Raw genomic sequence first — 12,411 nt, 5'->3', positions numbered from 1 at the left:
CATGACTGGATTATTTAGTCTGACTCCCGAAGCAGGAGCAGATTTACAATTCAAATTCTCATGAAACAGCAGGGCTAGAAACTTCGTCAAACTTTATATTATTGGAAAGAAGAGGTTCCCAGAAAGGATCTGAGCTAACTGCCTTTAAAGCTGGGATAACTTTACTGTATAAAGAAACTCCTTTATGTTGTCTTTCAGATGTGTTTAAAATGCATTAGTGCTTTTCTTCATCACTCGCACCCTGACAGAGTGCTAAGACCCCACAACTTTTAAGGAAGTATTTAAAAACCACTACAATAATTAAAATATATTAAAAAATTAAAAATACTTTTTAAAATTAAAGCATTTCTGAAGGGTGTGCTTCAATCTACCATAGGATGTACATGCAGTACATGCTCAAGAAGAGGGACAAAGCCTTTCTTTGCCAGGAGTTGCAGATGGAAGATGCTGGGATCTGTAATAACGGCTGCTAATGAGGTAGTCCAGATCCTCACAATTTCCAACCCATAGCCACCTACAAGAAGAAGTTGAAGGGTCTAAAGGCATAGACCTGGGGTAGAGAGGACATTTATTGCTGATATATCACTTTCCCCCCTGCCAATGCCATGTGGAGGCTGACACAAAACTCTTACTGCACTCCCCACTTGAAAGAGCCCAGCAGCTGGCTTCAATCAGGGTCAACTGACAAGGAGTTTAACATCATAAGTCAAGAGATGCATACCTACATGATATTTGCTATATGTTTATTTATATACTTATACATTGATATGCAGCATCTCCAGGCAAGGGTCTTGGTAAAATGTGGAGAAAATCAATTTTTTCTTGGAATATAACATTTCATTTATAGAAAGTGAAACATTTTCCAAATATATTTGACCTTATTAAAATATCCTATTTTAGTAAAAGTTTCAATTTTTTTAAATATTTTTATCATGCTTATATCCCAATTCACTAATGAACTCTGAATTTGATTAGGCTATCCTTAAAAGAGAAAATACAGGGAAATTGTAACTGAAACAGCAAATGAGTCAATTCTGAACTCTGCAAATTAATATCAGATTCTCGTTTTTAACATCTTCCATGAAATGGCTGGTTTGGGAGAAGAAAGGAGAAGAATGACTTTTCTTTGACCTGCTCTGGCCAAGTTTCACTGTAAAACAATATAGCATCACTATAATATACCTGGGATCCAAAATAAGTGTGTCTGTCTTGTGATATCTCTGCAGGAATTATCAGTAATACTATATGTTCCAGTTTCAGATGGTTCTAATCAATCTTTTAGTATCTTACATGTCTGCCTATTAAGCTATAGATGATCACTTGGACTCTGAACTCTCTCTTTCTTTGTAAAATCATCTTGAGTAATACGAAATCATGTTGCTGGAGCCCTGGAATTTCTGGGTTTCATCAATGTTTGCCCTCATTTTTCACATGGCAAAGTTAAGGAAATATCTGGTAACACTTTAATTCCACGTTATTCAATGTGGCTTGTATAGGTGTGGTGCAATTGAGTCCTACACAGGAAAGACTGATTTGAAGTCCTGGCAGAGAGATTAGCTGGTTCCCAAAAGATATGGATATAAATTTCTCATAGGCACATCTGCCCTGTCTGCTTTTAATTTTGAAGCACCAGCTTTAATTTAGAAACTGTACTGTAAGCTCTCCCTTTTGTGAACAAGAATGACATAATTTGCTGAGCAAAGACCCAGAGCCAAGCTTTTTTTTTGTCTTAAGTAATCAATGAGTAGCGACCAACAGACAAATGTTCCTTCACTGATCCTCTCCTGCCTTCACAAGTTATTGTGCTGCATGGACCACATCTTAAAGGAGAGGCTGGGCTGCTCAGCTCTCCCCTCATTTCCAGAGCTGCAGAGATCACCTCCTCTCACATTCTTGATCAGCTTCCCCGTGCCAACAGCAGCAGCAGATCACATGGAAAAGTAATATTAGGAAAGTATTTAATGTATTTATAGCTGTCTTTTAATGACATTTACCAGCTGGAAAGGAGAAGGCCTGCCAGCACTGAGTGATCAATCAGCTTTGAAGAACTCCAGCAAGTGCTCTCGAGACCACCAGCAAGCCTTCCTCCAGCCCTGGCTCCATCTTCTCCCCTTAGGCTGCAGATCCTTGGGGCACATCAGGCTGACAGAGTGTGTTTACCTGGCCCTTATCTCAGTGGGACCTTGAATTTAGCCCAAGGCTGAGGCTGCTGCAGCGTACAAATAAATAGTGCTATTTCTTAGATCACAGGTTTGAAATTTGTGTTCAGCATCAGCAGAATCTGTGAGCATGGGACTCATTATGAACACCCCATATAATAAATTTAGTGTTCCAATCAGTTTTTCCAGAGGACAAGAAGAGAAACTACTGCAGCCTGTGTTTGGCTGCTGTATACAGCACACCTTCCGATCTCTCCTTACAACAAAATGCCATTGGACAGAAGTTTTGGCTGTTGCAGGAGGAGTTACCTGCACTTGGAAAACAGCAAAGATCAACCCATATGGAAAAGATCATCATTGAAAGGTCCAAGTAAAGCCATTTTCTGCTTCCCAAAAGATGTGGCTATAAATAGAACAGTGCCTGAAAATGAGCAGGCAAAAATTAAATACAAACGTAAACAGAGAGCAAGCCTTCTAAAGCAAATAAAGGGTTTACTATATTTGTCCCCAAACAGAGGGTAGCAGACCCATCAGGTAATACAAACTCTTTCTTTACCATGCTGCCCCAGCTCCTGTGACGTGCAAGTCAGTTTGGACACAATCACTTTGTGCCAGGAGGTTAAGCCATTATTCTGCCTAAGTTCATGTTGACCTGAAATGTAGCAATTGAGCAGAAGTGCATGTTCCCATGACCATGTTATCCCCAAGAAGCCATGCCCCACAGCCACAATTCTGAGCATCCACATGCACTCCTGAAGAGAGTCCCCCAGGAGACACTTCAAAGTTGCTCTAAGCATCATGCGAACCTTTTGTTTTAACGTCAAGAGGTCTTCAGCCATCTTATCTGTTACTCTAATTGCTCTGACAAGCTGTGGAAATACATGTCATTTAATGAGTAAACCTATAAAATAATCATTTGCTTTCTGTGCGCTTGATGCTCAGAATCTGCTGAAATTTCATGTGGGAAAAAGCTTTACTGGGCTTGAAGGAATGACTTTTTAATTTCCCCCTTTTCCCCTGAAAGGGAATTTTACAGCTATTGTAGGAATTCATGTCTCTCAGACTTCAAGTGTCCATCACTATTTTCTACACCTCCTCCCTGAAATATTTGGGTCTTAGTTTTGGTTGTTATGATTTGAAGATTAACTTTGTCTTTTGATAGCTGAATTGAAATTCAGATATGGAATAAAGGGTTGAAAATTCTCCCCATTTACAAGACAGGTAACAACAGCAAGAAGTAAGGAGCTGGAAATGCCTTATAAGCTCTCCTCACTAATATTATTTAAGTAATAGAACTTAAAAATCCCATCCTCTCACAATTGCATAACCTTGAATGGAGACAACAGGAGGCCAAAAGAAATCTGTAATGTCAAAAGCTGCAGGATGAAACACCTGAGAAATGAGTCCTTTGCAAAAGAAATCCCAGCAAAATACCAGTAGATAGTACAAAGGGTTGAAAGCTGATAAAAAACACCCCGATTTTTACTGGTAAAAAAAAACAAAAAAAAACAAAAAAAAAAAAAAACACCAAAAGCCCAACCTTTCTCAAACATGAATGATTTGTTTCCCCTTTTTTAAGAAAATTGCTAATTGAAAAGTTAAAAACCTAAGCGGTGAAAGTCTGCTGGATTTTACTTGGCCAGTTTTATTCCAGCTTCTGTGGTTTGATCTTACTTTACAATGAAATATTTGGCTACACTGTAAAAATATAAAAAATTCCTAAAACCCAACCAGAAAAATGAATCTGATCAAAGCCCACTTCAGGCCCTAATTTGGCAGTAGATTCACATACCCTTAGGAAAGATACTGCACTCTCAAGAAACTGGTAGTGCAGTGTAGCTGCTGCTTTCTCAGAAATCTTTACCTGTAGACAATTTACTAATGGATTTTCAGAGTCCCCATTAGGCTTCTTTTGCAGAATCCTTGGACAATGCTTGCAGCTAAAATGAAGTTAAAGGATCTTCTCCTAGATGGTGGCGTTAAAATGCCAAATAGTAGTTTTACAACAAGGTTATATATTTTGTGCAAAAGGAGTTGCAGAAACAAAACAAGAAGATTGAGAGCAAAGCTTAATGCATCTGTTTGCACCACCAGAGGAGAGCTTGGGAAGGGGCAGTATTACACCAAATGTCACTTCAACTTTAGAATTCAGACACTTGACAGAGAAGAAAAGTGGCTCCTGAAGAGAGTGAATGTCGTCACAAGTTTTGGGGTAAAGTGTTTTCATTTTTTTTAATTCAGACTAATAAGCTTTCAGAAACATGGATGCACTTCCACTATTGGTGCTCTGCTCCTTCTGTTCAAACTTCTGTAAGGAAATCTACAATCAGAGTGGTTAAGTAACAAACTACTTCAGGGCTCAAGGAGTCCTACAGAAATTGCTAGATGGATTCCTCTGAACTCCTGAAGCAACTCCAGAGGAAGCTTAAATGATGAATATGTAGAGATGACAGTACAGGTAATGAGAACATCTACAACCGCATTATGAAAGGACTGTCATTTTCCCTGTGTTTGTACACTGACTTCAATCAGGGGACCTGACCCAGCTGACTTCCTCTAGAAACTACAGCAATCCAAATAACAAATAAAAATAATGGGATTAAATCTGAATATGTGATATAAGCCATCATGCCGCAGGGCATATCCAACCCACCAGCTGCCTGAGGGGAAGGTAGGGAGGAAAAAAATTTCCCCATAGACAAGTCATCCCACAGCTGCTGTCCCTGAGGTTTCTTGGATCCTTCTCTGAAATGCCTTGTCTGGTACTCTTCACTGTGAGAGACAGGATACTGAACTAGATGGACAAGCAATCTGATCCACCATGGCAATTTCTATGATCCCATAGAGATGCTATGAATAATTCAGATTTGCTGCAAAAAATCCCCCACACTTCATGCAAGTTAACTGGTGTCTCCAAGAGAAAAGATCGTATAACCTCTTTATAACTGTGTCATCGTCACTATGTACATGTGTATTTGACAGTTTATGGGTGCCTCCCTGCACAAGCTGTTAAAGTGAGATGTAATTAAGATTATGAGTCATCTTTAATAGTTTTAGATGACACAGAGGGCCCAGTCACAGAAAGCTTTAACCAGACTCTTTGGTGGGTAACAATAAAAGAGAACCCTGGCTTTTAGTGAATTTGCATGAAATGTTAATCATTTCAGTCTCATTCCTACTTGGAAGATGTCCTCATCCTTGCAGAACACACTCTTAGGACTACACCAGGCTGAAGTGTCAGCAGGAAGAATTGAGAAGGGAAGCACTGGGTTGGGGGGAATCCTCTTCAATTTGAGGTTTACTCTCTGGGACTTCAGTTTGTTCTGAGTGGAGCCTTCTAGGAGCATCTGTCACTCCTGAGCCTTATCCGAGGAATTTTGGCTTTCAGGTGACTGGTGGCCTGTCCACACTGTAGAACTGAGACCCCCGTGTTGGTGAAGCCCTTCAACTCTTAGGTATCTCAGAACACCATTTGACATAGCCCACCTTCACATGTGGCATAACCAGGCTTGCATGGGGCTGTATCTAAGTGGGTAAGCTCTCCTGCTTAGCCAAGGTACACTTTGAATGGAGTTACTCTGCTTTCAGCACCAGGATGGTTCTCATCCAACCTGCTCTGGGATCTTTGCTATATGAACCCACCTATCTTGGGGATAATACATGAATACACACCACTTATCTGTCTCCCAAGGGGGGTACAGACATGCCAGAGCAACAAAAAAAGAGTAACGGTTTGACACTTGGAGCTTCAAGACGTAAGTTCTAGACTTACTACTGACTGCTTGCATAGCTATGGAGAAGTCACATCATATCCCTATGCCTGGGTTTCCACTCTGTCTTCTGTTAAGCCTGCGAAGCCTCTGAGAACATGGATCTCCTGCTCCTGCAGTCTTCTGCAGATTCATACAGAAGAGAATGAATACTGGTTTCTTCAGTTGTTTTCTGTTGCAATTCAAACTCCCAGAAACTGTTCAAATATCTGTAGGTATCACCCTGAGCCTGTCATACCTTCAGAGAAACTGCAGTGAAGTTTGCCAATAGTGAGCCAGATTTTTGTTCCCTTCATTTCTTTGAAGGGAGTCTTTGCTATAATCCAAATATCATGCGTCTCATACAGTGTTCTCAGCTCTAAACCATGCAATTGACTTATGAAAAGAAAATATGACAATTTACTGAATTATGCCTAAGCACTTCAATACTCCTGAGGAGCTGGACCATTTGGAGTTTGTAATTGGCTTGACCTGGTAATAGTTTTGAGTTTTCTCATGTCAGAGCTATTCTTGCAGTCTCCTCTTTCATTTCCCACAAACATTCATGTGGAGAGAGGTAGCTGCTTGGTGCCTTTTCTGCTCCTCCATAACTTGTTGCATGATATAGTTGATCGCATCTTCAAGGTCTTACTAAAACATCCCCCAAAGTATTGGGGGAATGTTTTAACTCCACACTACTTCTGAAAAACAAAAGCCTGAGACAATTAAAAAGTCATTCTGAAGCTTGGAGCTTCAAGCAAACTGGAGCATTTCTGAAAATACTTCTCAAGGTCACACTTCTGAGCTAGTTTTGGAGACCCCTGTGTAGACAAGGTCCAATAGAGAATTTCCAAAGTAAAAAGTAGTGAATACAGTCAAGATTTAACAACTTCAGGACTTTGGTAAGGATCACACAAAGTACCTCTTGAAAAACAATAAATAAAGTATAAGAATTAGCTGTAAGAAAATGCACAGGAAAACATAGGATGAAAAAACTTCAAGTGTTTTGTGGCCTTGACAAACGGACACCTGCAAAGAAGGAATCTGGTCCGTATTCAAGGATACCTTCTAAAGACAAATATTTGCCTACAATATGCAGACACAGAATTATGTGCCATACAAACTCTATTTCTTTACTTGTAAGGAGCTGAATTTGATATAAAGTCAGAATGTCAATGAAGAGAATAAGAAAACCTTGTAAAGGCAGTTAATGGAAAATGTCTATGTTGGAATAATGTAATTGGTCCCTGCAGAGTATTACAGGTAGGGCAAAACGTTAGATGGTGACAAAGGAGGAGAAGGAACTAATACATGGGAATTTTCCTTTTTTCTTAAGGGCAGCAAGTCTCAGCCCAGGCAGGAGCAGGGAAGGATGGCATGAGGAGTTCTTGCCTCTTCCTGAGAGCAGGGACCAAACCAAGAGTAAAAAAATTTAAAGGACTCCTTACTTTTCTCCTGCCTTCAAAAGAGAGCATGTGGGGATCTCATTGCAGGGCAATGGGAATTGCACAGCAAATACAGGGGTGTTGCAGAAGCTCAGATTGTGACCCTGTATCTCTGAGGATGTGAAATAACAGTTCTCGCTATGTCAGCTCCTTCAGAGCATTTATTTCAGTATATTTATATATTACATCACCAATCTCTATCTAAATTAAGCTGTTGGATATTTATTACCATTTTCCTTCTTCAAGACTGAAGAACCTGTGTTTTTTTTACTGAAGTTTAGATATTGCCACTGACTTCAGTTGAATCAAAATCAAGTCACCTATCTAAACTTTCCTAATAAATGTGCACCTTCACAAACTACAAGATGAAAAAAATACCTTAGGGGATTGTAGGTGAATGTCCTCAAAAGAAATGGAGGATGGCTTACATTCAGATATGACCTTAGCGAGTCTTTGTCTGCTTGGGCACGCAACACGTCAGTAGCATATATTCAAGACAGATGAAGAGCTTAGGAAGTATAGAAACATAAACTCAGATGTGTCAGCTAGTATGCATAAAAACAGCTGCTTAAAAATAATGTTTAGGGTTTGTCTTTATGCAATGACAGGAAAGGAATTCAGTGTCAAAGTTGCTTGAGCATGTAGCCACATGTGTTATTTTACTCCAAAGTACACTTTACTCTGATTCTTAATTCTTATGATGCCTTCTTGAACTACAAAATCATCCATACAGATCTCTCCACACTACCTACCAATAACAAATGGATTTGCTGAGCTAATGACCCTGCCATTTGGGCTGGCCTGCATATAACATCCAAAAAACCCTCAGGACAAATCCAACAGGCAAACTGAAACCCTAGCATGCAAAAAACTTGTGTTATTTTTAATATTACCCACTCCTTCCAGGCACAAAGTACTGATGACTTTATCTGAAATGGTATGAGTCTGTCAAATACAACCCTCAATAACCATCACACCAATCTGTGCAATCCAGGGGATGAGATATAGGCAGTTGCCACTGCCTAGACTACAAGCTCTTTGGGGATGCATCTTCTGCCGGGGCTTGTGAGAGACTGAACATACTGTCGGCAGTTAAATAATATATCTGTATCATCACCATATAAAAAATACAGCCAAAAATCTGTTCACATGGTGATTGTTGCTTTAATTGTCACTTGGATGCTCCTAACCACTTTCTCTCCAGCTGAGAATAAAGCTTAACCTTCTTTATAGCTCTGTGCCTCTGTTTCCCTCTCTTACTTTGAGTATGCACCTACTTGGACTGCACACACATCAGAAGAGAGACTGGATCTGATGTTTGGTGCTTCCAAGAGAGGGAGTCTCTCAGGTGGAATCTTGTTAAATCCATTAATAAAACAGCGGCAAAATGCAGTTGGGGGAGAGTGACTTTTTGGAATCTAAAGAGGACCTTTGAAGGTTCGCTACATTGCAGCTATGAGAAAAAAATGCGAACCAACAGAAAGTAGACTGCGGGACAACTCCTTCTGCGTGCATACAAAATGGACCCATTGGGATGGAACCTGGCCTCAGCTGGATTGTTAAACTGTTAGCTAAAATAAATAAATAAATAAATAAAACATATACATTTATTGTAGCTCATGTCAAGATTGTAAGTTACAGGTGTTCTGATCTTTCTACTTTCACAAGTTGGTTCAATATTTAGCATATGCTGGTGGCATTTTTTCCTAAGTCAATGGACTAAAAATCAACTCTTTTCTATGGAACATCACAGGCTGAAATGGAGGAGCTTGCTGCAGTATTCCAGGCTAGACAGCTACTTTTGTCTCTTTCCCTGTTTCTTGTTTAAAGAAACAGCAAAAAGAAAAGAAGAGGGGAAAAAGAACCACATGAAAGAAAAAAAGTAGATAAATGGAAAAGGAAATCTTAATAAGGTTCTTTTTTTCTTTTACTATTTTTTTGGAGACTGCTGTATCAAATTAAAGTCATACATAGGTTTCAAAGAAAATCGTATGTCGGTGGAATGGTGAGCCCACCTGACAACGCATGCTAACAGAATTGTAAATGTAAAGGGTAATGCTTGTCACTTCCTGACAGCTCTAAATGGCCTTTTAGTTCAGTACGCAGAGCTGTCATAAAAAAACATAAAAATGCATATGCAGACAGCTGAAACTGCAATGCACATCATTATCTGCAAATGGTATAAGTATCCTGAACAAAGGGCCTTCCAGTTTAAGGACAAGCATAAGACATTTTTCTGCCTCTAGCCTTAAAACAAAGTGCTGTCAAGAAAACAAGATTCTCAGTGCCAGAACTGAGGATTTTCTGTCAATCAGCAAGGTGCTACATTTGTACATATTTTTCTGACCCCAAATATGAGAAGAGCATCCTTAACAGATGTGTATTTAACTTCTGGCAGATACATCTGTTTCTTCTGGGGTTTTTATTTTTTATACCTTTTTTTTTTTAAGCCCCCTCAAACACACTGCAGAGCAGAACAGTTTTGTTGTGTACTTATTAGTTCCTTCTATCCTAGCTTTTTCTCCTTGTTTAAAGTACCCTCACAGTGGCTTCACCATTATTGTGCCAACATGTTGGGGAACTTTAGGGACTAGTGTTGAGCCTATAAGGGAGCCATGCCAAAAAGGTGAACTCCAGTCTGGTGATGCTCGGAACTACTGTGCTAGTCTGCTTGATTGTGGCTTAAACATTTTCTTTTCCAGTGAATTATTAAAACACACATAAAAGTAATTAGGGCTCAGCAAAGGTATTAGCATATGCAAACAGCTCTAAGAATAAACCTGCCCCCTACAAAGTGCTAGTGACCACAAGAACCATGGTGTACAGTCTATATACAGTGGCCACTCACTGACTACTTCACTCTGATTTAGGCTGTCACCAGCACTCCTATACTATCATATGCACTACCATACTCAACGACACCTCTCCAGATGGAGACTGGGGTACCATAGGCTAAGAAAAAGAACCTAGGGTTCATGGTAAACCCTCTACCCTGAGGGCAAACTGGCATAAGCAAGCTTCTACCCCAAGCATTAGAGTTCACCACATGAATGCATAAAGGAACAGTAAGACAGCAGTTGGTTATCTTTTCTTTTTTAATTCCCAAACCTATAATCCAATTCTCATCTACACTGACCCCACTCAAGTATCCACTGCACTGCACAGACCCACAACTTCAACCTTCAATAGCAGCCAAACCCATTCCTTCTTAGCAAATAACCTGCACAAATATCCATTCACCAATGCAAAAAAAAGATCAGGGGTGAAACATGAATAAGCAGCAAGTACTTGAAAAACAAACCCCAATTTTGTTAGCTGATAGACATCTAAAAGGTGTCTCTCTAAACTCTCACCTTGGTCCCAGTTACAGATACCTCCACGCTGATGAAATTGCATAAAACCCCTTTTTCTACAGATTGGTCTCTCCTTCAGATCTTCAGTGTTTACTTGCATTGCTTTTCATGCTACTCCCCCAGCCCTGGGTTCAGGCAGCACTTTAGGATCTCTGTATGCAGCAAACAATAACTATTCTGGCCTTGAACACAACTTACAATAGAGAACCTGATGTGCATAACAGATCTCTGATGTATTTTCTCACTATCTTGAATTATCTACCAAATGTTTCATTGCAATCCTCTCTGCTTGCAGCATAAAGTATGGGAATATGAATCAAAGATATTTTGGATTTCAAAACTTTTGAGATCATGGAGGCAAAATATCTCAGTCCACAAGAAAAGTAAGGGAATAAATGTCACACATAAAAATTCCCTATTCATCTCATGGTTTATATTTACAAAGTGCTGTGTTTGAATCTGTAAATTTTCCAGTGTGAAATTACCCTGAACAGTTGCTTAATGGCATCTTAATTTTCCTTTAATTAATCACCTTTAGAATTTCTAGCTGTTTCTCCATTAAAATTCACATTTATCACATGTATAATCTTCATTCCTTTCTTCCAAAATTGCCCAAAGAAGCCATCAAACAATAAGGCTGAAACCCTAAAAATTCATTCCTTTTGTATCTGCAGTAAGCCGATATGGGGATACACAGTCATCTTGGAAAAATACAGGTTTTGTTTGAGATTTTAAGAGACCTCTAGTAATTCTGGCTGCCTCTCCCTTCTTGGTGCTGTTTGAGACATCTGAGGACATCTAAATCTGAAGTTTTGTTCCTGTCTCAATAACTGATTCTAATCCAAGCTCAAGAAAAGTAACATCTTAATGCTCACTCAACAGTCTTGCTTCCGAAGCTGCCTCTACAGACACATAAATAACTGAAAACTGCTCTGCAGTACATCCTCCCCAGAGCCAAAGCTTGCACATGCGCTTACCAAAAAAAAAGGAGCCTTGCAGACTATGTGTAAAAGCCCCATCTGGTGATGCCTGACATAACAGTATGTTTCCACCTAATTACAGTACACTTAAAAAATACACTGTGCATTACTGACACAAAACCAAGTGAATATATGTCTGTCTGCTAATAAATTATGCTGGACAGAAGAGAAAGGTTTTCAACCCCATTAGAGTGAGTTGATGAACCAGACTTCCTACAGGACTAGGAGGAGAAATGAACAGCCAAAGTAGTTAAAGGATGGACGTTGGTACATTTGTGAGAGATGCACAACATGTCAGTCTGAAGACCAAAGTGATCTACACCACTACAAAACAAGCAGAGACTAGGCAAAAGTCTCATTGATTTCCTTGCATGTCTGGCCTTAATGACACATGTCCTGACATAACTGATGCTTCATACAACAATTCTTTTTTGAGCATGGCTTTTGTATTGCCATGTTTCAAAAGTGTTGCTGTCAAATGCAGCAGTGAAGTCCTGGACTAATACTAACAGCTGAGCTACACCAGCCAAAATATAACAGTATTTTAACCACAGTGATATAGAGCAGGATTTGAACACGCATCTTCCAGACAAAAGCCCTATATCCCATAACCATGACCTGTGCCAGCCAGGCCTCCCTCTCAATCTGTTCCCTTTAAATTTACAAGGAAGGAAATAACAAGAAAGAAGGACATACTTTTATTACATTTTTTCAAATAAAATGTC

This window comes from Neopsephotus bourkii, unplaced genomic scaffold, assembly GCF_033783945.1.
Source record: "Neopsephotus bourkii isolate Nb327-2 ecotype Australia unplaced genomic scaffold, CSIRO-AGI_Nbou_v1 NB_1016, whole genome shotgun sequence".
Taxonomy (NCBI): Eukaryota; Metazoa; Chordata; class Aves; order Psittaciformes; family Psittacidae; genus Neopsephotus; species Neopsephotus bourkii.
This window is presented reverse-complemented; position numbering follows the sequence as displayed.